The sequence below is a fragment of the Pantherophis guttatus genome, chromosome 13, assembly GCF_059756535.1.
Source record: "Pantherophis guttatus breed Tessera chromosome 13, ASM5975653v1, whole genome shotgun sequence".
NCBI classification, from domain to species: Eukaryota; Metazoa; Chordata; class Lepidosauria; order Squamata; family Colubridae; genus Pantherophis; species Pantherophis guttatus.
This window is the reverse complement of record NC_142075.1, coordinates 14,472,571-14,500,456: the sequence shown is the minus strand read 5'-3', so window position 1 is coordinate 14,500,456 and position 27,886 is coordinate 14,472,571. Positions and strand designations below refer to the sequence as shown.

Below are 27,886 nucleotides of genomic sequence, written 5' to 3'. Positions count from 1 at the left end.
ATTTCAATCCTGAGCTACAAATATTCTCCTTTATTGGGAATAGGAGTGCATGAGATTACCTTGATTTGCCTTGTTGAGGTCAACATGCAGCATGCTATCCTCAGCATTGTGCTTCATTGTAGCTTTAGCTTAGAATCATAGGGCTAGAAGTGACCTGTGAGGCCTTCTAGTCAATGGAATGGAGTGGAGTGGAGTGGAGTGGAGTGGAGTGGAGTGGAGTGGAGTGGAGTGGAGTAGAGTAGAGTAGAGTAGAATAGAGTAGAGTAGAGTAGAATAGAATAGAATAGAATAGAATAGTTGGAAGGGACCTTGGAGGTCTTCTAGTCCAACCCCCTGCTTAGGCAGGAAACCCTACACCACTTCAGGCAAATGGTTATCCAACACCTTCTTAAAAACTTCCAGTGTTGGAGCATTCACAACTTCTGGAGGCAAGTTGTTCCACTGGTTAATTGTTCTAACTGTCAGGGAATTTCTCCTTAGTTCTAAGTTGCTTCTCTCCTTGATGAGTTTCCACCCATTGCTTCTTGTCCTACCCTCAGGTGCTTTGGAGAATAGCTTGACTCCCTCTTCTTTGTGGCAGCCCCTGAGATACTGGAAGACTGCTATCATGTCTTCCCTAGTCCTTCTTTTCATTAAACTAGACATACCCATTCCTGCAACCATTCTTCATATATTTTAGCCCCCCCTAATCATCTTTGTTGCTCTTCTCTGCACTCTTTCTAGAGTGGCCACATCTTTTTTACATCAAAGCGACCAAAACTGGACACAGTATTCCAAGTGTGGCCTTACCAAGGCATTATAAAGTGGTATGAACACTTTATGTGATTTGATTCTATCCCTCTGTTTATGCAGCCTAGAACTGTGTTGGCTTTTTTGGCAGCTGCAGCACTTCCTCCAAAAAGAAAGAAGAGAAGCCTGTTCTGGCTATTGCAGTGTTGAAGAAGGGAAGAGAGCCTCACAGAGACCTGGTTTCACTCTTAGAAGTGAACATCTGAATTAATGTTCAAAATCAGATTGGATCATTCTGAAATTCAGAGCGACCTGATATGACCCATGAAAACTGAAGCACATGGAACCACCGTGAAAAAATGTCCCACCAAGGAAACATTCTTTGGTTCAAAACATGCTTGTTTTCCCATCTTGATGAAATGCGGTCAGAAGATTTTCCCTGCAAAGACTGTTATTGTCCTACAGTAGGGGTCAGCAACCTGTGGCTCTGGAGCCGCATGTGGCTCTTTCAACCCTCTGATGTGGCTCCATGTCACTCAAAATATGTGTCACAACCGCCAATGTGCGACACCCGCCCATGATTTATTGAGTTTTTCAACCCCTGGTAGGCCAACCATGGATAAATCCAAGAAAAGAAAAGTTTCCGAAGAAAACAGAACATTTAATTCAAGTACATACGCTAGTTTTGTGGCCGCTCAAAAAATAGTCAGGCACAGGAAGGTTTTTTCTCCCGGTGTTTTCTTTTCTGTGGGAAATGGGTCCAAATGGCTCTTTGAGTGTTTAAGGTTGCAGACCCCTATCCTACAGATACAGTCTTTTAAGGGGCATTGGCTTCTTAATCTCTTCAATCCAATGACCTCTGGAATTGATCACCACAAGAAAAGACAAAAACTATCGATGCATTTATTTTTACCTCTCTTTTAGACCTAGGAAGGAAGGGCTTTTGCTGGATCAGACCACAGCATCTACTCTAACTTTCAGTCCCACAGAAGTCTAACCATGGCTGCTGGGTGGCTCAAACACAAGATTCCCAGAATGAGGTGCAGTGATTTCAACTGTGCATAGCACTCCGGATTTGAAGCAAAGTTATGCATGTATCCATTTAATCAAAAAGTCATTCTACTGATCATTAGGGTATCAATCCCAAAGATGCTTTTTCAGGAGGCAACTGGATTTTCTTTTCTTTTTTTTTTCTTTGAAAAACACTTCGCTTCTCACCCAAGAAGCTTCTTTGGCTCCGACAGGATAGTAGGGAATGGAAGGATTTATATTCCTTGCAGATAGCTATACATCCTTCCATTCCCCACTATCCTGTCAGAGCCGAAGAAGCTTCTTGGGTGAGAAGTGAAACATCTTCAAAAGAACAAAACAAGAAAGTCCAGTTGCCTCCTGAAAAAAAGCACTTTTGGGACAACCACGACCTGGATGAATGAGAATCTCTACAGACTACTAGGGTGTCAAATTTTTTTTAAACACTCCTCTGTGTGGGATCTACCTGGAACCAGGAGCAATAAATCCAATACTTCCTTTATTCGCTGTAACCCTTAGATCCCTTTCTTGATAGTCATTATCAACACTGTGAGACTAGGAAGAGGAGGACCTGTTTTACAAAACCCTTTTTGCCTCTGTTACCATGTTTCCCCAAAAATAAGACCTCCCTGGATAATAAGCCCAATCGGACTTTTGAGTGCATGCATTAAAATAATACCCCTGAAAATAAGCCCTCCCCGAAAATATTTAAATGCATGTGCAGCTGGTCCCCCCATTTCCTCTGGTTAGGGTTAGGGAGACAGAGCTGGAAATCAGGGAAGACGGCAAGAGGAGCCCCGTTTTACTCCACGCGCCCCAAAATAATAAGACCTCCCCGAAAATAAGGCCAAGCATTTTTTCCGGGGTTCAAGAAAATATAAGACAGGGTCTTATTTTCGGGAAAACATGGTACTATCTTCTCTTTCTTCTTTTGGCTAGGTTCATGGGGTTTTCTTTTCCCACTCTGTATTCCTCTAGATTCAGAGAGAAAAGTATTACCAAGGACTGTGAGTTCTGACGGAGAAATAAAACGTCTATTGTCTAAAACAATAAACCTCCAAATTAAGAGATTTATTTCGAAGAATTCCCACCTCTACTGGAAGGTTTTGAAGCTTCCCAAGTGATCGCATAGCTCTTTCATTGGGTCTAGCACAGCAGTTTCAATAAGGCAGTTGCTGCAAATTCAAGGTTGACTCAGCCTTCCATCCTTCCGAGGTGGGTAAAATGAGGACCCAGATTGTTGGGGCCAATAGGCTGACTCTGTAAACCAGTGGTCCCCAACCCCCGGTCCGCGGACCGGTGCCGGGCCGTGGAGTACCTGGCACCGGGCCGCGCAGCGGCCGGGGGACATGAACACTGCAGCGCAAAGGCTCCTGGGCCGTGCGCAAAAGCTCCTGGGCCGTGCGCAATGGGCCGTGCGCAAAAGCTCCTGGGCCGTGCCCCCACCCCTGCGCGCGCTCAGCGGGCCGCGGCGATAAAAAGGTTGGGGACCACTGCTGTAAACCACTTAGAGAGGACTGTCAAGGACTGTAAAGCGGTACAGAAGTCTAAGTGCCCGCCCTTCCTTCCTTCCTTCCTTCCTTCCTTCCTTCCTTCCTTCCTTCCTTCCTTCCTTCCTTCCCTCCCAGTGGTTACAATGCAGTATTGCAGGCTAATTCTGCCCACTGCCACCGTTTGATCCTGACCGACTGGCTAAAGGTTGACTCAGCCTTCCATTCTCCCGAGGTGAGTAAAATGAGGACCCAGATTGATGGGGGCCATAGGCTGACTCTGTAAACTGCGTAGAGAGGGCTGTCAAACCACTGTAAAGCGGTATATAAGTCTAAGTGCTATTGCTATTCCATTCTACATATAGTTAATCCTCAACATACAACCGTTCGTTTAGTGATCTTGCAAAGTTACAATGGCGCTGGGGGGGAAAAATGACTTATGGCTCTTTTTCCACCCTTACAACCATTGCAGCATCCCCGTGTTTACGTGATCACAATCGGAACACTTGGTTCGTATTTATGATGATTCCCTTTTGTGACCTTCGGACAAGCAAAGTCAATGGGGAAAGAGTCAGATTCACTAAACTGCTGCCTTAATGACTGAACAACTGCAGGAAGAACAACTGTGGCAAGAAAGGACGTAAAATGGGGCAAAAACTCACTTAACCATTGTATCGCTTAGCAATGGAAATTTTGGCTCAACTGTGGTCCTAAGTTATATATACATACACCTTATATATATAAAGGTAGACTTAGCTGAAATCCATGAGGGTTACCTCTACTTATCTTCCTTCTGTGGTTGAAAACAAAAGGGGACCACCTTAAGGGAAAGGCTGTGATAAAATAAATGAGGCACATAAGGGGGGTACAGTTGGGTGGGAGGAGGAGGAGGAGGAGAAGTACTAATTAACACGAGGACCATCACTTACCATTAACAGTTAGTCACTGTTTTCTTGATGTAGCTGAAGGCAAGGAAGTTGAAATGTGTGATGCTTACCTACCTCTGTCTCATTAGCAGAACACAAAGTGAGAATAGACATTTATTGTCTGCCTCTTAGACAGGTAACACACACACACACACACACACACACACACACACACACACACACGTACACACTTCTTATACAATATTTTTATTGCATTGCTATTGCATGCAAGGAATGAGAACCAGAGCGATTTAGAGGTGGATGGTATTCAGGAGGTTCAGACCAGTTCTGGAGAACCGGTAGCGGAAATATTGAGTACCGTATTTTTTGGAGTATAAGACGCACCTTTTTTCCCCCAAAAAAGAGGGTGAAAATCTGGGTGTGTCTTATACACCGAATGTAGCCCCACCCAGCTTCTCAAGCAGAGGTTTCAGAGACTGAAAAAAGCATCAGAAACAAAGCTTCAGAAAAGAAGCCTCCAAACAGAGCTTCAGAGGGTTTTTTTTCTGAAGCTGTTTCAGAAGTTTCAGAGGCAGAAAAAAAAAGCAAAAAAAAAAGCAAGGCACAGAGCTCACAACCAAGGAACCTGTTGCTAAAGTTCACCTCTGAGGACAGCTGATTGGGGGTATTCCGGGAGGCCAATCCACCTGCCAATCAGCTTTTTTCTTATTTTCCTCCCCAAAACTAAGGTGCGTTTTATACTCCAAAAAATACGGTAGTTCAGAGAACTGGTGAATACCACCTCGGACTGGCCCTGCCCCCATCTATTCTCTGCCTCCTGAGTCCCAGCTGATCGGGAGGAAATGGGGATTTTGCAGTAACCTTTCCCTGGATTGGGGAGGGAATGGAGATTTTACGGTATCCTTCCCCTGCCACGCCCACCAAGCCACGCCCAGAGAACTGGTAGTAAAAAATTTTGAATCCCACCACTGGAGCTATCCCATGCTCAGCAGATAACCTCTTTTACCTGGACAACTGACATACCCTCCAAAATCATTGTGGATGTTTGAACACAGCTGGGCTCTATGGCTAGCGGTCAATTAATCCAGAGCTTTTAATCAACCGATCAATCCACTAAAATGCAAGTTGATTCATGGTTCATAGGGCGTTTCAATTAGGGAGCGGGGCAAAGGGTGCGCTTGTTTAATTTCGAGTCACTCTTTTGGAGCGAGGAGGTCTGTATAGAGAAAACATTAATTACGGCGCAAAAGTAGGAGATATTTGTGGTTGCTGCGTTAAATGAACAAATTGCTTCAATCTTCAAAGGAAAAAAATTCTTACCAAAAAAAAAAAAAATTCCTTTGCACCGTGTTTTAATAACGCATCTATTTTAATCAGTTAAGTGGCAGTTGGCGAAGTAAACATTCTTTAAATCAGAAGACAGCCTTCCTGAAGAGGTGTGGGGAGAGAATGAGAAATTTGAATAAGGATTTAGAGTAGAATTAACATGGAAGCTGACAACACGGTTATAAAACCTGGGTGTTTGCATCACCAGCTAATTCAAGTGTTTATAAAAAAAAATCCATCAGCATCAGCCCATTGTGCTGTGTGCATGCAAGAAAATAATCTATATACCCCCCCTTCGAACGGGAGAAAAGTCCAGTTGGAACTAAGTTGGCGCCTCTTTTGTCTGTGGATGTATATCAGAATCAGCATTTCAACACCTCTCAAATCAAAGAATGGATCAGCTTTGGAAAGCAAAGATAAATCTTTGATGGATACACCAGGGAATTGGGTGGGGGGGGGGTTGCTGGAAGGGTAGAAAGCAGAGGAATAGAAACTAGCAATAAAATGCTATTCTTATTGAGCTTACAAAGAGGTTTTCCTTGTCACTGTATGCAAAACAGACCTTGCTAATGAGATACAAGGATGCCAATCACACCCAACTGCACGCTTTTCCATATCGGATGAAAATCTAGATGCAGACGCGTGTTGCATTGCCGTTTGAACGGAAGGTAAGAAAAATGTGTGTACCCCATCTTTTTTAGTGTGATTCTTAGAGGAACAACACACAAAGACAAACCTCACCAAAGAGTTGGAAGCTAGGTGTGATCATCCTTGGCTCTCCTGCACACAATCCTCAAAAACCTTTCCTTAGATTTGTTCTTCCAAAATTGGGGGGGCTATTCGTTGCCACATTACCCTGCAGGCTAATAATCCAGATGACATTGAGAATGCCCCCAAATAGATATTAGAGTGGGCATCAGCACTTTGGGATCGAAGACTGTGATATTTCAAAACATGACCGGTACAAGGGACGTCTTTGCTGCAACACACCACGTGCTTTCCCAAGATCACACATCTTTCCTGGAGAAGATGTTTTTGGTTTAAGGCCATGATGGTGAACCTATGGCATGGGTGCCACAGGTGGCACGCAGAGCCATATTTGTGGGCACACGAGCGTTGCCCTACTCAGCTCCAGCATGCATATGCGCGCCAGCTAGCTAATTTTTGGGGCTTCCAGGCCCACCTAAAGTTGGGAAATGGGCTGTTTCCGGCCTCTGGAGGGCCTCTGGGGGGATATGGAAGGCCGTTTCACCCTCCCCAGGCTCCAAGAAAGCCTCTGGAGCCTGGGGAGGGTGAAAAACGGGCTTACCAGGCCCACCGTACCATCGCGTGCCAAAAGCGGGGGTAGCAGGGGGAGTGTCATGCGCACATGCGCAGGGGATGGGACGCATTGAATTATGGGTATGGGCACACAGGTGCGTGACCCCCCCTGCATGATCCCCGCTTTTGGCACGCGAGAGCAAAAAGGTTAGCCATCGTTGGTTTAAGGAATTGTAGACAGAGGTTCTGACTGTACCTTCCCATATTTTGTCTATGGAGATTCTCAGTTTAATTTAATTTAATTTAATTTCCAATTTATATACCGCCCTTCTCCCTGAGGACTCAGGGCGGTGTACAGCCAAGATAAAAAACATAGAATACAAATATTAAAAAACATTTAAAAATATATATAAATTTTGGCCCAAAAGTTAAGAAATCACAGACTGATTAAAAGAATTTAAAAATTTCTTCTTAAGCCAACCCGGCTTGCTGGAGAAGATGGGTTTTAAGGGAACGGCGGAAGGCATTGAGGTCATGGATTCTCCTTATCTCCGGGGGCAACTGATTCCAGAGGGTGGGAGCCCCCACCGAGAAGGCCCAATCATCCAGGCTGTCCCAAAGGTGCTTTTTTTCAAAAACCAACTGGGCTTTGTTTTTCCTTGAAGACGTTTTCGCTTCTCATCCAAGAAGCTTCTTTGGTTCTGAAGTTTCTTGGATGAGAAGCGAAACGTCTTCAAAGAAAAATGAAATCCAGTGGGCTTTTGGAAAAAAACACCTGTGGACCTCCTGTATTCTTTTTTTTTTTTTAATTTGATTTATATGCCGCCCTTCTCCGGAGACTCAGGGCGGCTTACAATGTGCTCAGCAATAGCCTTCATACTTTTGTATATTTATACAAAGTCAGCTTATTGCCCCCACAAACTGGGTCCTCAATTTACCTACCTTAGAAAGGATGGAAGGCTGAGTCAACCTTGAGCCTTGGCGAGATTCGAACCCTGCAGTAATTGCAGGCAGCTGGTCTTAATAACCAGCTTAATAACAGGGTGCCTTAAACCCCTGTACTACCAAGGCTCTATATTCTGAAATATCTCTTCAAATCTTTGTATTTGTATTCTAGGCCACTACTCTGCTATATAGATATTGTAAACATATACGGATGAACGCTAACAAACAGACTGACATTGCATATTGTACATGGTTTATCCTGGGCTTATTGGATAAATCAGAAACAGCTAGTTCACAGAAGCTACTAAGGCATACAACTCACATTTGGTTGGGTTTCTGTAACATGTTGTGCCCAAACCAAAGGAATCCCAGGATGGGCAGGCATGTTGTCTTTCCCCTTTAAAATGTAAATTTTAATTTGTTTTTTAAATTATTGGGTGTTTTAAATTTGTCTCGGCCAAATTGTTTAATTCGGTTTTATTCTGTTTTTAAATTTTGTATTTATGTGTTTTATTCTGTGGCTGTTCACCGCCCTGAGTCCTTCGGGAGTAGGGCGGTATATAAATCCAATAAATGAAAATGAAATGAAATGAAATGTTGCATTGAACCCAGCTACTCACAGACCATGTATCTCTTTCCAGACATTCACGGGATTGTGTTGACATTCACCAGCGTCAAACATTCACAGCGATGTTTCTGTTTAAAAGGCGCACATTGTGTGCATGTAATAATAATGTATAGAGAGGGAGATGAATTTCAAATCCGACTCCCAACTGGCTGCCCAGCTAGCTTTTTTTTTTTTAATGTTAAGCGAGCAAGAAGAAGGATCAGCTTTCAGATACAAAGGCTCACATCCCACGTAGGATCTAAAATAAGAATCGTTTCTGTCAAAGTACAGAACACTCAAGAGATGCAATTTGTGTTCCTCGTGGCCAAATGCTAGGAACAATTGTCGAGCAAGGAAGAGGGCTTGCCCACATCCTGATGAGATATTTATCCTGTTATTTTTTTTTTCCTCAGCAAAAAATACAAAACAAAAACAAAACAAAACACAAATCCACGGAGTGTTAAATGCTCCACTGAGTAACCACAGTCTTCATTTCTTTCTCGTTCAATCCCCACTGATGCTTGCTCTAATACGGTAAATAGCAGCCTTGCGATCAGAGATGCCAGAGCTGCTCTCTCGGCTTAAAAGGAACACACAGAGACACATACATGTGCACACACGTGCCAGTGGAATGTGGTATAGTGATGAAGATGCTGGATGAGGAGGGAGAGAGATCTTCTAATCGTCCCTTAAGCAGGAAAGCAAAGCAGTCATCATCTCGCAGCCAAAGACTTAACAAATTGAGAAACGTCTATCTAACTCACTCTGGACCAGCATGGTTAGAGTGAGGTTCAGTAGTATCACAGGACTGAAACATTTGTCCAAAACTGTAGACATTCTACAGCCCTGTAATCAGGCTGGGAATTCCAAAAATTGTAATTTAAATAACCCAAAAAGCACCAAGTTAGACAAATTAGTTGTCAAGGTTCCAGGTAACACCCCCAACAAAAGAAAACTGATGCTTGAGATTCCTCAAAGTACCATTTTATTAGAGATGTCATGCTGGCATATCTGGGGAAACCCGAATCTGAACGTTTCCAGGTTTTCCCCACCCAAGAGAAAGTTCAAGTCCCTGCCCAACACTCAGAAGTCCATCACATGATCCAATCAAAGCACCGTCCCAAGTGGAGATGCCTCCCAGTCATCCGACTCTAGGTGCCAGGGCAAGGCGTCCTTGACTCTCTGAGAAAGGAATGTTATTTTGACTATATATCTCCCATACTCCATACAACCCCCCCTCCCATTTTCTCACAGTAGAAAATGTGGCAGGCCTGAAGGCCCAATGCAAAAGATGGCTTCCAGGCCTGACACTAGTGATGTCAACTTATTTTAGCAAAATAGAACCTGTATGGAGTTAGGTTGGTTGTTGGCTTTTTTAAAATATATATATATATAGTGGTGGATGTTAGAGTTGAGGAGGAAACAGCCTTTTCCCTTGATCCACAAAGATAAAGTATAGCAAGCCTCTGTGTTCCTAAACTCTATTAGTGAATAATGCTTCCTTCTTTTTGGTGACTCTTTAATCAAACCCGTTAAGAAATCTTAACCACACTGATCTAAGAATTTTCAAGAAAAAATAAAGAGGGAGAAGGACAGGGAGAGAGAGGAGGAAGGAGAAAGAGAGGGAGGAGGAGGGGAGAAGGAGAAGGGGAGGGAATGGGGGAGGGAGAGGGAGCGGGGGAGATTTAGGTTTTGTTTGCACAATACAGCCAGGAACCATAAAAATCAAAGCAAACCACTATATGATCTAAGGTGCTAGTCCAATTCACAGCATGTATGCAAGAGGCAGCTTTGGATTTGCAGTCACTAAACCATGGCTTATAGCTTAACAACCACTACTAACTTATTCCTAAAAAGACCTTGCCTGTTGCTTTCTGCTGAAATTGTTTGCCAAACATGGAGAACCTAGATCAGGGGTCTGCAACCTTAAACACTCAAAGAGCCATTTGGACCCATTTCCCACAGAAAAGAAAACACCGGGAGCCACAAAACCCTTCCCATGCCTGATTATTTCTTGAGTGGCCACAAAACTAGCATATGTAGTTGAATTAAACATTCTGTTTTCTTCTGAAACTTTTCTTTTCTTGGATTTATCCATGGTTGGCCCACCGGGGTTGAAAAGCTCAATAAATTGCGTGCCAGCGGGTGTCGCACATTGGCGGTTGTGACGCATACTTTGAGTGACAGGGAGCCGCATCAGAGGGGTGAAAGAGACACATGCAACTGCAGAGCTGCAGGTTGCTAACTCCTGACCTAGATAGACCATCTAATCAGCATTGTGGTCATCGCCAAAGCCAGAAGAGCAAATAGCAACAGAATCACCAAGCAACTACATTCCTGCTAGACACAACCAGCCATCAACCTTGCACCCTCAATGAACTTAGTTTTCTGACTCTACTCTTATTAAAAAATAAAAACATTCCAGAATAACAAACGGAATGTTCTACTCGACCAACAAACCAGATAGGTCTTTCAAGAAATCAAGTTAAAGATATTGTAATCAGGGCAGTATACAATATCCAGTCATTGTATTTTGAAGGCTCTCTGGAAGCTGCCCAGAAAGAACCGAATGTCCTTCATAAACATAAAAGGCTGACCAATTGCTACCAATTGCAAAGCCGAAAACCAGGAAAGGAACAAGGCCGGTGAAATCTTTGAACAGCAGCATCCCATAACATCAACATTCATGGTGTATCCGACTTGCAAATCTAAAACGCATTACCTGAATAATTACAGCATTAATGAAGCTGTTGCATGTACCCATAGTTAACAAATTGATGCACCTGTTTTCCGCTGTTGTTGCTAAAGCACTCATAAATAAACACTCTTGGCAAGCAGCCATCCTAATACACAGAGAGTAATTTATAAATCTTCCCAATGTCGTTAGAGAAGGGAGATTCGGTATTCCTTTGCCATCATCAGTGCTGATGTTCAGATGACCAGGTCTCATCAACAGGTATGCTGAGGAGTTTAGAACTCCCAGGTCTATCAGTTCCCCTAACCTAAGCAAACTGTAAATGACTAGCCAATAAAATCCCCCTGTTTTAGAAACTTCATCAATCTTCATCGGACTCTGAATCGGCAAGAAGGGTTGTGTAGGGAACCATGGAAATGGCCTGAAGAAGCTTCTTGGATGAGAAGCAAAATGTCTTCAAAGAAAATAAAACACCTTTGGGACGATCTTGGAGAAGGCCTCCAGAAGCAGTGGTGGGATTCAGCCAGTTTGCACCGATTCAGGAGAACCAGTTGTTAAGTTTCTAAGCAGTTCGGAGAACCGGTTATTGGAAAAAATCTTATTTTGTTTTTTTCCACTTTACAGGGCTAATCCTGTAAGGAAGGCAGGAAGAAAACATTCTGGTGGTGTTTCTAGCCTAATCTTTATTGCCCTGCTTACAGAAACTGCCTCTCCGGTTAACCCTTATTACATTGTAACAGCTAAGGCGAAGCGCCCATGAATGTGAGTCAGGGGTGAAATCCAGCAGGTTCTGGCGAACCGGTAGCGGAAATTTTGAGTAGTTCAGAGAACCAGCAAATACCAGATTTTGCAATATCCTTCCCCTGCCATGCCCACCAAGCCACGCCTATAGAACCGGTAGGGAAAAAAAATTGAATTTCACCCCTGATGTGATTGACGTTGAATTGGCCACACCCACATGGTCACATGACCACCAAGCCATACCTACCCAGCTCGTCATTAGGGCAGAGAACCAGTTGTTAAATTATTTGAATCCCACCACTGTCCAGAAGCATATGTTAAGCCCAGTAATGTGAGAGAAAGAGACTCGCATTAGCTCCCTGCACCCCTATTTCTGATGTATAAAAGAGAAGGAAGAGAAGGCGAACATATACAGATTAACAGAGTTGGAAGGGACCTTGTAGATCAGGGGTATCAAACTCAAGGCACGGGGGGCCAGATCTGGCCTGCAGGGTGCTTAAATCTGGCCTGCGGGGCCACCCTGGAAACAGTGAAGGACCAGCCCGCAGTGCCTCTACCAGCAAAAATGGAGCACAGGAGGGCTGTACAGACTTCGGTTTTTGCTGACAGAAGTTCCGGGAGGAGGTCACGGTTGAAAATGGGACCCAGGGGGACACGTACGGCCCACCTGAGCTCTGTTTTCATGGGCAGAGGGCTGCAAGAGGCTGTTGCGGCCGAAAACAGAGATTGGGAGCCCGTTTTCGCTGACAGAGCCCTTGGGCCACCACAGATGGGCCCGATATGAGTGACGTCAAGCTGGTCACTCCCACCCTGCCCATGCCCATCCCGGCCCTTGAGGTCAAACACAACCCTGATGGGGCCCTCAATGAAATTGAGTTTAATACCCCTGTTGTAGATCTTCTAGTCCAACCCCCCCCCCCCCTGAGCAGAAGACCCTACACCATTTCTGACAAATGGCAGTCCAGTCTCTTCTTGGAAGCTTCCAGTGATGAAGCTCCCTCAACTTCAAAAGGCAACTTCTGTTCCATGGGTTGATTGTTCTCACCGTCAGAAAATTCCTCCTTATTTCCAGGTTGAATCTCTCCTTGATCAGTTTCCATCCATTATTCCTTGTCTGGCCTTCTGGTGCTTTGGAAAATAGTTTGACCCCCTCCTCTCTGTAGCAGCCCCTCAAATATTGGAACACTGCTATCCTATCTCCCCTGGTCCTTCTCTTCACCATATCTTTAAAAATAGAATTCTAGCCATACGATAGTCTGTCTACTTTGGAAGGTGGGCAGGCGGCAACCTAGCCTTTTCCATATTTTGGTGCACATCGTGAAGAAGGAAACTACTGAACATTGGGTGACCTACTCCATCAGGAACAAGTACCCAATTCAGGAAATGCATGGTTCCTGCATTCTAATGTGCTTGCACTGGAAAAAAAAAAAAAGCTCACGATATACAGCTTGCATAAAGAAAAGCAAGCTAATGCAAATCAAAGTCATTCTATCAGCAGCAGTTCTACGAGAAACAGGGATGAGGGTTTATTAAAAGATGGGATCAAGTATGCCTATTATGGTTCGGGTTGATACGTTGGTTGAAGTATCAGATAACAATTAGAATTCAAAGGTTCACTCAATGAATTCACAGAGTCTCCTTCAGCCCTATCTATAAGCCAATTCAGCTTCACCATCTCTAGATCAGGAAACAGTTCACACATTCTGTTATGCCCTAATTCAGGGTCTCCAACCTTGGCAACTTTAAGCCTGGTGGACTTCAACTCCCAGAATTCCCCAGCCAGCAAAGCTGGGAGTTGAAGTCCGCCAGGCTTAAAGTTGCCAAGGTTGGAGACCCCTGATTTAGACCAAGGGGGTGGGGTAGATGGCTTTGCTGGCTGGGGAATTCTGGGAGTTGACATCCACCAGGCTTAAAGTTGCCAAGGTTGGAGACCCCTGATTTAGACCAAGGGGGGCGGGGTAGATGGCTTTGCTGGCTGGGGAATTCTGGGAGTTGAAGTCCGCCAGGCTTAAAGTTGCCAAGGTTGGAGACCCCTGCCCTAGTTCACCTAACCAGATTGTGATAAGCCCCAGCTGGCCACGTTCATGTAGCCTGAGGACCTCAAATGTGGCTCCCTTGCTTGGCAAATTAGTTTGATGTGGAAAGCCAGCCTTTCATACACAGTGCCTCAAGACCCTGGGGTGGTGGTGGTGGCAAAATGTAATAAATAGATTAATCCAGTTCATTAAGCATAAATTCCACCCCCCTCATGGGGAGGGGGCCGTGGATTACTCCAGTCCAGGCTCGTTTCCCAAATCATCTTTTTCTTGGCTATTTCTTCCCCCATTTCAGCCAACTTCCCAGCTCTCTCTCCCTCCTCATTCCGCCCCCCACCCCACCCCATCCCAATTTGAAGAACTGAAGCCTGGCGTGGGAAAGGTACCGTAGGGCTTTTCACAAATCCAGTAGCCCCTTGAACCAAAACCAATTAGAATGCCCCAAGGCTCTGCAATTCAAGCCTGGCCCTTCTTTTCAAATGGCTGCCATCTCAACTGCTGTTAAGGAGCCCAGATATGAATGGAGGAAACTTGGTAAAGTGGTGCTTAAGCCAGGCCCAAGGTGAAAGGAGCTAAGCTTCTATAGGAACAGCAGCTTTGGTTTCTAAGAGACCAACTGACCAAGAAGTTGACGAGAAGGGGGAGAAAAAGAAAAAGAAACCCTCACTTGCTATTCTGTTCCCCAATTTGCAGAGACCAAAATGCTTCTCTGTCTGGAAGGGTGAGCAATCCAAGGCCCCAGAACAACATTTTTAATTCCTTCAGCTTTCTTTCTTTCTTCCTTTCTTTCTTTCTTGCACCCTGAAGCTCTTTATTATAACAATTACCAAGGATCGGGGTGGAAATTTCCCACCATTTTGAATCAAGAAATATAGAGGCACATACGAACCCCTGAAGGGTAAATGAAGTTAAAGTCATTTCATTAAAGTAGCAAAGAAATCTGCAAATCCCTAGAAAATACATACATTCTCAATGGAGTCTACAAATATGATATAAGACCACCTACTGGGTGTTCTCTTCTCACCACCTGGGCTCCTGTCCAGTCCAGCCAACCAAAGGTTTGCCCACCCCAACTGTATGCCTACCCTGTTTTCCCAAAAATAAGACATCCCCTGATAATAAGCCCAATCGGTCTCTTGAGCACATGCGTTAAAATAAGCCCCCCCAAAAAAATAAGCCCTCCCCAAAAATATTTAAACACATGCGCAGCTGGTCCCCACCATTTCCTCTGGTTTCCTCCATGTGCCCCAAAATAATAAGACCTCCCCGAAAATAAGGCCAAGCGCTTATTTCGGGGTTCAAAAAAAATATATTAAAACAGGGTCTTATTTTCGGAGAAACACGGTATTATATATTTGTTTTCTGTTTAGGCCATATTAGATCACTTAGGGATTAAATCTGCCTTCTGGATGCCTCAAAAAAATATGAGTTTCACTGGATGGATGGAAGAGGAGTTTGCCAGAGGGAAAAAAATTGTAATCAAGTTCTGACTATGGTTGGAAGAACAAAGGGAAAGTTGAAATCCAAGAATGACTAGTGGCTACTTACATTGGGTTTTTTTTTTTAAATAGAGGAATATTATGGTATTTTTTTTAATTAAAGTCTTTCTTATAAGAGATCAGGGTGAAATATGTTTTTCTCTGCCATGCAAGCTTCACGGTCATCCTATATGGTACGCTCATACGAAAGAATAGTTATGAGAGTTATGAGAGCATTCATGGACCATATCTCTTCTGAGGATCCTAATCTCTAGAAACCAGAGGTCACCACACAGTGATTAGGCTCGATCAGATTCATGCTTGGATGTCACTTTAAAAAAGAAGATTCAGTTTAGACTTGCAATTCAATTTTTTAAAAAGGAGCCTATTCCATTCAGATTTGCTGTTCAGACTGCTGAATCCATTTCAGAATCGGTTTAGATCTTAATGTTTTCCAACGCTGATCAAGTTTTAGAATCAGTTTTGGAGCCCACCTCCCAACCCCAGTTCCATTCAACACATCAAACTGATCTGAAGAATCTTTTTGAAGATCCAAAGCGATGAGTCAGCCAAGCCACTTTGAAATCAAATACCTGAATATGTGCATAATTCTAACTCACAAAGCTTTCTCAAAGCCCAAAGTGTGCTTAACCACAGTTTACTGAATAAACCACAACTGGCTGAGCTAAGCTTTAAACATACAAAAATGCTAAACCAATCCAAGCAAACCACACTGTGGCTTGGTGTGATGGCTACACCTGGTCTCTTGCTCACAAGTTCAAGTCCCATCATATGAATGTTTGGCCCTTGCAAGATTCTACTACTCAGGTTCCCTCTTCCTCAGCAAAAGGAGAGGAGTAATAATGCCCTCTCCCCATATTACATAGATATTTGAATACAAGAAATCAATGGAGCTAGTTAGCCAAATACATATACACACTTTGTAAACAATTGATGTGACCATATGCCTGAGAAGTGGTGGATAAAAATATATACCGATATATAAAAGTACAAAAGTTGGCTTGAAACTCAACATTAAGAAAACTAAGATCATGGCACCTGGCCCTCTCAATTCCTGGCAAATAGATGGGGAAGAAATGGAGTGACAGATTTTATTTTCCTGGGCTCCAAGATCACCACACATGGGGACTACAGCCAGGAAATTAAAAGACGCTTGCACCTGGGGAGGAAAACTATGGCAAATCTAGACAGCTTACTAAAAACCAGAGACATCACCCTGCCAACAAAAGTGTGTATAGTCAAGGCTATGGTTTTCCCAGTTGCAATGTGTGGTTGGAAAAGTTGGACCATAAGGAAGGCTGAGCATCAAAAATTGAGGCCTTTGAACTCTGGTGCTGGAGAAGACTCCTGCGAGTCCCTTGGACTGCAAGGCGATCCAACTGGTCAGTCCTGGAGGAGATCAATCCTGACTGCTCTTTAGAAGGCCAGATCTTGATGAGGAAACTCAAGTACTTTGGCCACCTAATGAGAAGGAAGGACTCACTGGAGAAGAGCCTAATGCTGGGAAAGATGGAGGGCAAAAGAAGAAGGGGACGACAGAGAACGAGGTGGCTGGATGGAGTCACTGAAGCAGTCGGCGTGAGCTTAAATGGACTCCAGAGGATGGTAGAGGACAGGAAGGCCTGGAGGAACATTGTCCATGGGTCGGACAATGATGGGTCGGACACAACTTTGCAACTAACAACAACAAATATTCATATGAAAGGAGCAAGACAAATTCTGACCACTTCGATTGCAACCTTTTAACATTGATGAAGTGACTCTGATTCACCAGTAAGGAGCTTATGAACACTCAGAAATGTATTTCATTCCTATTTAGCAGAATCTGAAACATTTCTAGCAACTAACTAAATTCACCGGTTCCACTAAAATATATTTGCACTGCTAGCTACCAAAACCAAAACAGCAAACTTCTTTTTGCAAAGCAAACAAGAGAAGTCACACATATTCTAACCATAGGAAATGTTCTTAAGGAGAGTGGGGGAAAAGAGATACTGTTCATATATAGCTCTTGTCCCTTTCAAATAATCCCTTAACACTCTATGCAAAACCAGCTAGTTTATTTCATTTATTCAGTGGTTAGGCAAGAGAGATTTTTGAAAGATTTATAGAATAATATGGTGGTCAATTGGACCCAGCAAGGTAAAGCTATAAAACCCTGGGCACATCCTATAGTAATTAACAAAGCTTCTTAATTTGATTTAGGGGCTGAACCAGTCAATTTCTTTCAAGAGTATCAAACTTCCTATTTTCAACTACCGTACATCTTTCAAAATCCATCTCGGTCAAGATGACTGATCTGAGTTCAGAACTCCAGGTGGCAGCAAAGAGATACTTGAAATCATTTTTGCTGCCTTCTAGTGGTTATCCAGACTTTTGCCATCCAGATCTGACAGCTGGGATGATATGAAAAAATATACTGCAAGGTCATGATGCAAAACCCAGAATTATTGGACTTGCACCCCGAATGCCAAGCTTTTTGTAAGTCACAGAGGTTGCATCCTAACATCACAATGCATATTTCATCCATTTGTTGCTCCTTGCCCCCCGAATTTGGAGGCACGGCATACAGTAGTCTCAGCACAACTTTGCAATAATCAGCTACTCTCATTTTAGTGATGGTGCCAGCTGGGCTGCCATGATTTCGTGGACCCGGAGTAACTTTGCCACAAATGCTAGTTTTGCAAAGGACAGCTCTCTTTAAAAATCTAGCTCCAAGGCTCCAAGCTGCTACCTGAACTGTCTTCATTTCAAGGGCTCTGACATCCAATCTGGTTTAAAGATTAAAAAAAAAAACCACCCTATAAGCAGAGACCACAGCTGGGGTCTTAAAGGTGACTGTCAGTGATTAGCAGCTGGGCACTCCACTTAACCGGGCTACAATCTTCCTCGCTCTGCTGAGATATACTGTGTTTCTGTTTAAATTATAGTAATTATTTATACATTTGCATATGTACATGCACATTTGTGCCAATCTCTCCTTCTCTCTCTCTCTCTCTCTCTCTCTCTCTCCCTCCCCTCCCCCAGTAAATGGCCAACATAACTCATGCTACTGTTCAGAACTGAAAGGGGGGGCCAAAATAAGACAGAAATGGGATGGTGAAAAAGCAGCAGGCAGGGGGAAAAAAAGAACATCGCTTGTCATCAGAGCAGCCCAGGTGTTTTGCACATTCAATATTTTGTCAAGTCTGCTCATTTTGATGCTGATTTTGAAAAGGGAGACTTTTCGATGGCCCAAATCACAAATGCATTCAATGCTTAACCGCAATTATCTTCTTCTTCTTCTTCTTTTTTTTTCTGGATAGCTCCCAATGAGAACATTGTGGCTTTAAAATTTCTTAAAAAGTACCAAATTAAGAATTTGAAAATCTCTGCTGCTTTGAGGCAAGAGCTCATTCACATGGATTACAGATCCTGGAAAGGAGGGAAGGCAGGAAGGCAGGAAGGCAGGAAGGCAGGAAGGCAGGAAGGAAGGAAGGAAGGAAGGAAGGAAGGAAGGAAGGAAGGAAAACGGGAGGGACGGAGAAAGGGAGGGAGGGAGGGAGGAAGGAAGGAAAAGTGGAAGGGAGGGGAGGGAGAGAGGAAGGAAGGAAGGAAGGAAGGAAGGAAGGAAGGAAGGAAGGAAGGAAGGAAGGAAGGAAGGAGGGGAGGGTGGGAGGAAGGGAGGGAGGGAGGGAGGGAGGGAGGGAGGGAGGAAGGAAGGAAGGAAGGAAGGAAGGAAGGAAGGAAGGAAGGAAGGAAGGAAGGAAGGAAGGAAGGAAAAATCCTTTTTCACTTCTCATTGCCCTGAATTTTCAGGAGGTTTAGAAAGAATAAAATGGGATGCTATAAAGACATCTTCCTTTCTACTGTTCCATCAGAAGGCTCAAAGTGAACGGTACATTCTTTGTCTTTCCCAAGATTATATACTACAACTGAATTAAAGTTCCAAAAAAATGCACTTTTTTTTTTTTATTCTGGCACTACATGTAGACTTCAGCAAATGGGAGAATTTCCTGTTTAGTGACACCTTCTAAATGATAGTCTCTAATGCCAGGTCTGATGCTCTAACATTTTAAGTCGCATTATTCTTCCCAGAATACAACATAAAGAAAAAAAAACCTGGAAAATAGTTCTGAGGAGGAGACAGAAGGAAACCCTAGTAAGGCCATCAGGGTGTCAGCTCCAAATGAATATGCATAGGTTTGCATATCACAGAACTCAACAAATAAAATCAGCAGCAATCTCCTATTTCACCCTCCAGGAAGATCTTGGATCATATTATTATCAGACATTCATGTGCAATGAGTAGAAAAAGATGAGCCCAAACACAAAACAAAATGCTGTGGAATCCTAAAATGAACCACGGTGGCGCAGTGGTTAGAGTGCAGTACTGCAGGCTACTCCTGCTCTCTGCCGGCTACCTGCAATTTGGCAGTTCGAATCTCACCAGGCTCAAGGTTGACTCAGCCTCCCATCCTTCCAGTAAGTAAAATGAGGACCCAGATTGTTGGGGACAAGAGGCTGACTCTGTAAACCGCTTAGAGAAGGCTGTAAAAGCACTGTGAAGCGGTATATAAGTCTAAGGGCTATTGCTAAGTGCTACTGCTATTGGAAATCCTTCAATGTTTCCATCTCAAATCGTCCCAAAATAGCGATCAGAAAACATCTCCAGGGAAGCAATCAAGCCTCGGAAAAGAGGTCCAGGTGCCAGAATATATCTATCCCGGCAAAGGTCAGAATCGTACAGATCAGTGGTGGGTTGCCCTCGGTTCGGACCGGTTCGCAAGAACCAATAGTAAAACTGGCAGGAGGCCCCACCCACCGCCACGGATGTCATCATCAGTGAGAAGCAAGGCGCACGCGTGAGCGAAGCAAGCGTGCGCGCGCGATCCCGTTGCAAACCGGTGGTAAAGTTAAGTAAAACCCACCCCTGGTACAGACGATGATCTTCCCTGGGATTCTCTCTCTGGAAGCATGTATTGATCTTTGAAGAAGCAAAACAAGGAAGACTGTTGATGCTTTTGAATGTTGAGTGTTGGAGAAGACTTCTGAGAGTATCACAGCCAGCCAGGAAAACAAAAAAAAAATGGATGATTGAAGAACTCAATCCAGAGTTCATATTCAAGGCACAAACAGCCAGGTTTGCACGATCATACACTAGTGTACGCAATGTCTTAGCTCAGTGATGGCTAACCTTTTTGCCATCGCGTGCCAAAAGCAGGGGAAAACCGGGGGAGGGTTGTGTCTGCGCGTGCCCTCACCCATAATTCAATGCTCCCCATGCATGTGTGCGTGACACACACACCCCGGCTCCCCCGGTGGGTCCAATAGGCCCATTTTTCACTCTTCCCAGGCTCCAGAGCCTTTCTAGGAGCCTGGGGAGGGTGAAAACGGCCTTCCCCACCCACCCGGAGACCCTCCAGAGGCTGGAAATGGCCCGTTTGCCAACTTCTGATGGGCCCAGGAGGCCCGAAAATCAGCTGGCGGAGCTGAGCTCGTGTGCCCACTGATACAGCTCTGCATGCCACCTGTGGCACGCATGTCGTATGTTCGCCATCATGATCCTAGCTCTTTGGAGAAGTCTATAATGCTGGGAAAGGTAGAAGAAAGTAGAAAAGGACACCCGTGGACAAATTGGATGGACACCGTTACAGCGTCCTGCTAGAGAAATAAATCTACCTGTGTGTTCCACTAACAATAAACAATCACCTCGATGGCACATGATCCATCCATTAAATCATTTCTGAGCATAAAAGCCCTTCGTTTACATTATCCCAGAGATCTAGCTGTGGGTCACTCCATTTTGAAAAGAAAATTTCTTTGAATATGGTACAATAGAATCGTGTCATTCCCCTCAGCTGGGAAGTTGAAAGGAAAGCTGCTTTGTCTAAATTTGGGTCATATCTGTGGGCGAGAAAGCAACTCAGCACCGCTCTGTATATAAAGTGCATGATGACTTCGTGGAGGAATGGTGCAGAAATTGGCGACATTGTCAGAAAATTCATGACTGGAAAGACATGGTATCAAGGTCAGCCAATTGGGAGCTGAGATGGACTAGAACCAGGGCGTGTCTTAGTCTGCAGCTTCTGAGTCTGTGCAGAGAATTGAAACTGGAACTATTCAGAGTGAGTGTGTGTTAAGGTCTCTCTGCTGTACTCTGTGTGAGAACCAGAGGAGGGTTTCAGCGGGTTCTGACTAGTTCTGGAGAACCAGTAGTGGAAATTTTGAATAGTTCGGAGAATTGGTAGTAAAAATTCTGACTGGCCTCACCCCCATCTATTCTCTGCCTCCCAAGTCCCAGGTGATTGGGAGGAAACGGGGATTTTGCAGTATCCTTCTCCCCAGAGAGGGGTGGGAATGGAGATTTTACAGTATCCTTCCCCTGCCATGCCCACCAAGCCACGCCCACCAAGCCATGCCACGCCCACCAAGCCACACCCACAGAACCGGTAATAAAAAAATTTGAAACCCACCACTGGTGTGAAAATGTCTGCTGATCTGAGCTGAAGAACCACTGTTGGTATTGTAAATATACTTTATGTGTTATTATGAATATAAAGAAGCTAATGCATCAGTTTGTCTGTGTGTGCGCTTCTGGATTTGATTTTTCCAAGGAACTCTGACAGACATGGCCTAGCCAATCTCACAAAATGGGGGGGAGAAACAACAACAACAACAACAAACGGCCTGTAAATTCAGCGATGAAGACCTTCCATGGTACGTACAGAAGACCTCAGGGTCACTTCCTACATTGCTTACCATAAAGGAGGACAGCTCACGAACGAAGGCAAATATACGTGTCCCAGGATGATGTTGCAAGATCCAATTATGGGTCGGTCACTGGGAAACAGAGGTTTAGTCATCTGAGCTTTCGGACTCGTGCTGAAGCTCATCCTCAGGGAACTTCTCTCTAGCAGAGGGTGTGATACTCTAGCAATCTCTGCTAGAGAGAAGGTTCCCTGAGGATGGGCTCCAGCACGAATCCAGACACTCGGAAGACGAAACCTCTGTTTCCCAGTGACCGACCCAGATTGGATCCTACAAGGACAGCTTAACCTCACATACCAGGTTAAGCCCTGGTTTGTTTGCCATTCATTGCATAAATTATATTTGGCAGTGCTCACACAATATGCTATAAACAGAACACATGTAACATATATAAAGACAGATGGACCTTCATGGACATCATTGTAACTTCTTCTTTTTTTTAATGTACCCTGTGACCACGCTGCTGACTTCTGAAGGGAAGGGCCAGGGTATCTGCAGGATCACCTCCTACCGGCCTCCCACCGCCCAGTGCGCTCACATAGGGCTGCCCTCCTCCGGGTCCTCTCGGCTAGACAGTGTCGGCTGGTGGTCCCCAGGGTGAGGGCGTTCTCTGTGGTCGCACCGACCCTCTGGAATGGGTTGCCCACCAAACTTCCGGATGGCCCCCGACCTCCGCACCTTCCGCGCCGACCTAAAGACATGGCTTTTTCACCAACTTCCCTGATCTGTTGTGGATTTTAACTTGGGGATTGGGGATTTTAAATTGGTTTTAATATTATTTAACTCTTTATTTATTGTCGGGTTGTTTTATTGTTGTGAGCCGCCCCGAGTCCTGCGGGAGAAGGGCGGCGTATAAATCTGTCTAAATAAATAAATAAATAAATAAATAAATAAATAAATAAATAAATAAATAAATAAATAAATAAATAAATAGATAGACAGACAGACAGACAGACAGACAGACAGACAGACAGACAGACAGACAGATAAATAAATGAATAAATAAATAAATAAATAAATAAATAAATAAATAAATAAATAAATAAATAAATAAAATAAGGGAGGCCACTGAGAAATCCTACAGCTATAACCCAGGTTAAGATGTTGTTGTTGTTGTTGTTGTTTTAAAAAAAGCAATGACAAACTATTTGCTTGTAGCTATCATGGTGTCACAGGAGTCAAGTTGACTTGAACAAAGCCTTCTCAGAATCAGACAACCAATCTCTTCAAGGTTTATCCATTATGGAGCCATGAAGATGCACAATCACACATACACAGAGTACACACACACACTGTTAAATTAATGCCTGTGTTAGGCATCCCCTGGTAATTCTTGCTAGGGAAAAAAGTGGTTTTGATTGTTACAAAGGCCAAGGTGTGCAAACACTCCACCTTACTCCCCTCGTTTGAAGCAGACTGAAAATAAAGACAATACAGTGATGGACTAAGGTGCTGGGTTGAAGGTCAACCATCAGCTCTAGCCTTAATGTAAAAGGAAGCTCACATGCTCCATCCAACTGGAGACAATGCATAGTTAGTTGAAGCTTGGAGGCTACAAGTTCTCCTAATGCCTTAGAATGGCCAGCATTGTGGCTACATTCTACACAATGACTCCCAGGTCTAGAAACCCTCCCCCTTAAAAATAAGAAGTTTAAATTCAAACAGCACTAAGCTGTTCCCTCTTGGGGAGAAGCTAAGAAAAAGCCCTGGACCTTTGGGAGAACTTCCTAGGGAGGCTTCAGCAGAGTGACAGTATCTTCTAATAGGAATCTCAGCCAGACTTTTGAGAAATAATAGTGAAATGCTTGTGTGAATGGTTTTGAGACAGAGAAAGAGATAGAGAGAGACAGAGAGAAAGACAGAGAGAGACAGAGAGAGACAGAGACAGAGAGAGAGAGACAGAGAGAAAGAGAGAGAGACATACACACAGAAAGAGAGACAGGGAGAAAGAGACAGAGAGAGACAGAGAGAGAGAGGGAGACACAGAAAGAGAGAGAGAGAGACAGAGACAGAGAGATAGAGACAGAGACAGAGACAAAAAGAGACACAGAGAGAGACAGAGAGACAGAGACAGAGACACACACAGAGAGAGAGAGATAGGGAGAAAGAGACAGAGAGAGACAGAGACAGAGAGAAAGAGCGGGAAACACAGAGAGAGAGAGAGACAGAGAGAGAGAGAGACAAAAAGAGACAGAGAGATAGACAGAGAGAGACAGAGACAGAGACACACAGTGAGAGAGAGGGGGGGAGAAAGACAGAGAGAGACAGAGAGAAAGAGAAGGAGACACAGAGAGAGAGAGACAGAGAGAGATAGAGCCATAGACACACAGAGAGAGAAAGACAGTGAGAAAGAGAGAAAGAGAGAGAGACACACACACAGAGAGAGAAGACTTGAATAGGTTTGGCTCCAACGAGAAGGGAGGGAGAGAAAGAAGGGGAAGGGGAAAAAAAAACCTCGCTTATTTGTCTCAAACAGGGAACCCCAATGTGCCCAAAGAGAGAAGCTAGGCCAAGCTAGCGTGGTTCTTTGTGTTACCATGGGAACTGAATGCAGATATTGCCCAATTGCTTTTTTTTTTATTTTATTTGCTAGACATTGTAATATATATTATGTTTCGACTTTGGGGGTTTGCGGTCAGGTAAAGAAGACTTTGTGAATGTTAACCATCGAGGCAACTCGGAGAAGGGGGCGATATGGGGCAGGGAGGTGGGGGGAGAGAGAGAGAGAGAAGAGAGAGGAAGAAAAAAAAGTCTCCGCCATTCAAACAGGTAGTTTGTATGCAGGCCGAGTCTCTCAGTGTGAAGGTCGGGCTGCAAAATCCCGGCTGCTTTCTATTCAGAAATCCCCCTTCCTTTCTGCTTCACTTCACCCTGTGTGGAGACCCCCTAGCTGTACACAAAGCTGGCAGATAAAGTCCATGAAAAGTGATCAAATTATCAAGAACTTGACCTCACAGAGGGGCAGAATTTAAAGGGAGGGGGAGGAGAGAGGGGGAGAGCCTTCTAACAAACCAAGAAATTTAGGAAGAGGGGTGTTGGACGCCTTGTGAGAGGCAGGGGGACTGGTTGGAGAGCAATTCCATAAACTGGTAGAGGCCGGGTGTCTAGATTAATTTGCAAAGGGGCATTGTTGAAAAGACTTCAGTCTACAACCTAATCCCCTCCTTAGGCACCAACTCCCACCAATTGTAGATGTTCTCCAATCTTCCTCCCACCCACACTCCCCCGTCCTTTCTACACGCCTTAAAGTTTGTCAAGTCATTTTTTTTTACTTTTCGAACTTCAGGTTCCAACCCACGTTTATCACTTTTCTCATCCATGAGTTTTATTTGGCTTTTTTTGTCTTACTTTCTTTCTTAGCTGTGCTGTGACTAGGAGAAGGGATTCTTTCCAATGCTTTTGGCAGTATCTCCTCCTCCTCCTCTTCCTCCTCCCTGCCACCCCCTTAAGGTTTGTCAAGTCATTTTTTTTACTTTTCGAACTTCAGGTTCCAACCCACGTTTATCACTTTTCTCATCCATGAGTTTTATTTGGCTTTTTTTGTCTTACTTTCTTTTTTAGCTGTGCTGTGGCTAGGTAGGAGAAGGGATTCTTTCCAATGTTTTTGGCAGCTCCTCCTCCTCCTCCTCCTCTTCCCTGCCACCCCCACCCCATCTGAGCAAGTGCCCACTGGTCTGTCCCCGGCTACCCTCTCTTTTCAAAGCTCTCCCCCGATTCCTAAACTGTTGGCCTTGGGTTTAATTTCCCCTCCGATAAAAGAACCAAAGACGTCAAGGCTTCAGTTGCCAAATCCCTTGAAAAGAACTGCACAGAAACACCGAGCAAAGAATGAACAAATTAGGAGGACACGTACTACTACTGACATATAAAAGGATACCTGTATTGAAGAGAGGCCGCTAGGCAAACTCCTTGAACATCAAGTTTAAAGACCTGGTGGATCAAAAGAAGAAGAAAAAAAGGGGGAAGAAAAAAGAAAGAAAAAGAAAGAAATCTTGGTCTGTTCTGGCTGCTTTCGTCCTCGCTCATTCCTCCAGTTGGGTCCATGGCCACGAATTGTCTTCTTTCTTTCTTTCTTTCTTTCTTTCTTTCTTTCTTTCTTTCTTTCTTTCTTTCTTTCTCTTTCTTTCTTTCTTTCTTTCTTTTTCTTTCTTTCCAGTTCTCGGTTCCCAGAAGTCTTTGGAAGTCATTTCTACTTTCGGTTATCTAGCTTTATGATGGCTTGATAACACTCATACAGCTAGATAACCAAAGACAGAAACGGCCCTCCCTCTTGAGGCTTTCTCTTTTCTTTCTTTCTTTCTTTCTTTCTTTCTTTCTTTCTTTCTTTCTTTCTTTCTTTCTTTCTTTCTTTCTTTTCTTTTCTTTTCTTTTCTTTCTTCTTTCTTTCTTTTTCTCTTTCTTTCTTTTCTTTTCTTTCCATGGGATTGGGCATCAGGCTCAACGTGCTGTGGCAGACCACGGAATGCTTCTGGATCTTCGAGCTACCATCAGGGAAAAATAAAGGAGAAAATCACTATATGGATACATAAGGGGTGTTTTTTTGGGGGGGGAGGGCGCCAAGAGCGGGGGAGAGAGAGAAAGAGAGGGGTGGGATGTAGCCCTTTCCTTCAGCAGATCGATAGCCAGATCTGACCTGATCTGCAGGTTTGAAGCTGGGGAGGAAAAAGTGGCTTGGGGAGGGGAGGGAAGGGAAGGGAAAAGCACCCACCCATTCAGGGCGCTGCCTTTCCCCCCCATCTGAGCCATTCGTTCCCTCGGGCGAAGCAGCCGGTTTGCATTGACTCGGCCCACCCTGCCCCGAAATGCTTTTCTGATGTGAATCCCCCTCGTTGGGAAATGACGTCAGCCCGGCTTTCCACCAATGGCTGGCCTCGCATTCAAATCATCGCTGCTTCGCGCCGCTTTGAATCCTTCTTTCTCTCTCCCCCCCCCCCTCTTCCCCTCCCCTTCCCTTCCACTTTTCCTTTGCTCCGGCATTTCTTTTGAAACCCTGCAGAGAAAGCCGCTCGCGGTCCTTCCCTCCCTCCCTCCCTCCCTCCCTTCCTCCCAAGCGCTTCAATTAAGAGAGAAACGGCCCGGCTCCAAGTCCTTCAAAGCAAACCCCGTGGGGTTTTTTTGGGGGGGGGCTCCTGTTGGCTTCGCAGGTCGACCCCCCCACCCCACCCGCCAGCTCCCGCCCCCCGGAATCTGGGGACTAAGTGAACCCACTTCGTGGGTGCGCGAGCTACACCGGACGCTACGAACGAAGCCACCGCACGGAGCGCGTGTAAATGCAACTTACTACTTGACTACTATTTTGTTTTTTCCCTCGAACGCCATCACTCTGCTAAACGAATAATTCCCTCAACACTGTCAAACTATTTACTAAGTCTGCACTACTATTACTCTTCTCAACGTTCCCATCACCCATCTCCTCCCACTTATGACTGCAACTTTGTTGCTTGTATCCTTACGATCTATATTGATTGTTTCCTGATTGCTTATTGGTACCCTATGACTATCATGAAGTGTTGTACCTTCTTGATGAACGTATCTTTTCTTTTATGTACACTGAGAGCCTATGCACCATGACAAATTCCTCCTGTGTCCAATCACACTTGGCCAATAAAAAAATTCTATTCCATTCTTACTACTTGGCTACTACTTGATCTGCTTAGGCGTTCGGGGTGATCGTAACCTTCCTTTCGTTTTACACCCGAGGCACAAACCCTACTTAAACTGGGTGGAGAAAAATGCGGTGGCCATTGCTTTGGGGTTAAAACCATCCGAGATCGGTTCAATGCTACGAGTTAAAGGAGCAACAAGGATAGGACGGCGTTGGGTCGTTAGTTAATCCCACCACCACTATAGCTACCTAGAACTAAGGAGAAATTTCTTAACGGCGAGAACAAT

General features: G+C 44.4%; 1 long non-coding RNA gene across 3 annotated transcripts in view; it reads right to left on the bottom strand.

Moving 5' to 3' along the window:
* Nucleotides 1-27,886, bottom strand: part of LOC117669891 (uncharacterized) — a 93,768-nt gene that overhangs the window by 51,805 nt on the left and 14,077 nt on the right. For 2 of the 3 annotated variants that reach the window (XR_015729739.1, XR_015729737.1), the window contains exon 2: nucleotides 25,872-26,475. This is a non-coding gene — a long non-coding RNA (uncharacterized LOC117669891). Of the gene's footprint in view, nucleotides 1-20,154; nucleotides 20,275-25,871; nucleotides 26,476-27,886 lie in introns of all 3 variants that reach the window. The other variant, XR_015729738.1, reaches the window with a different exon arrangement.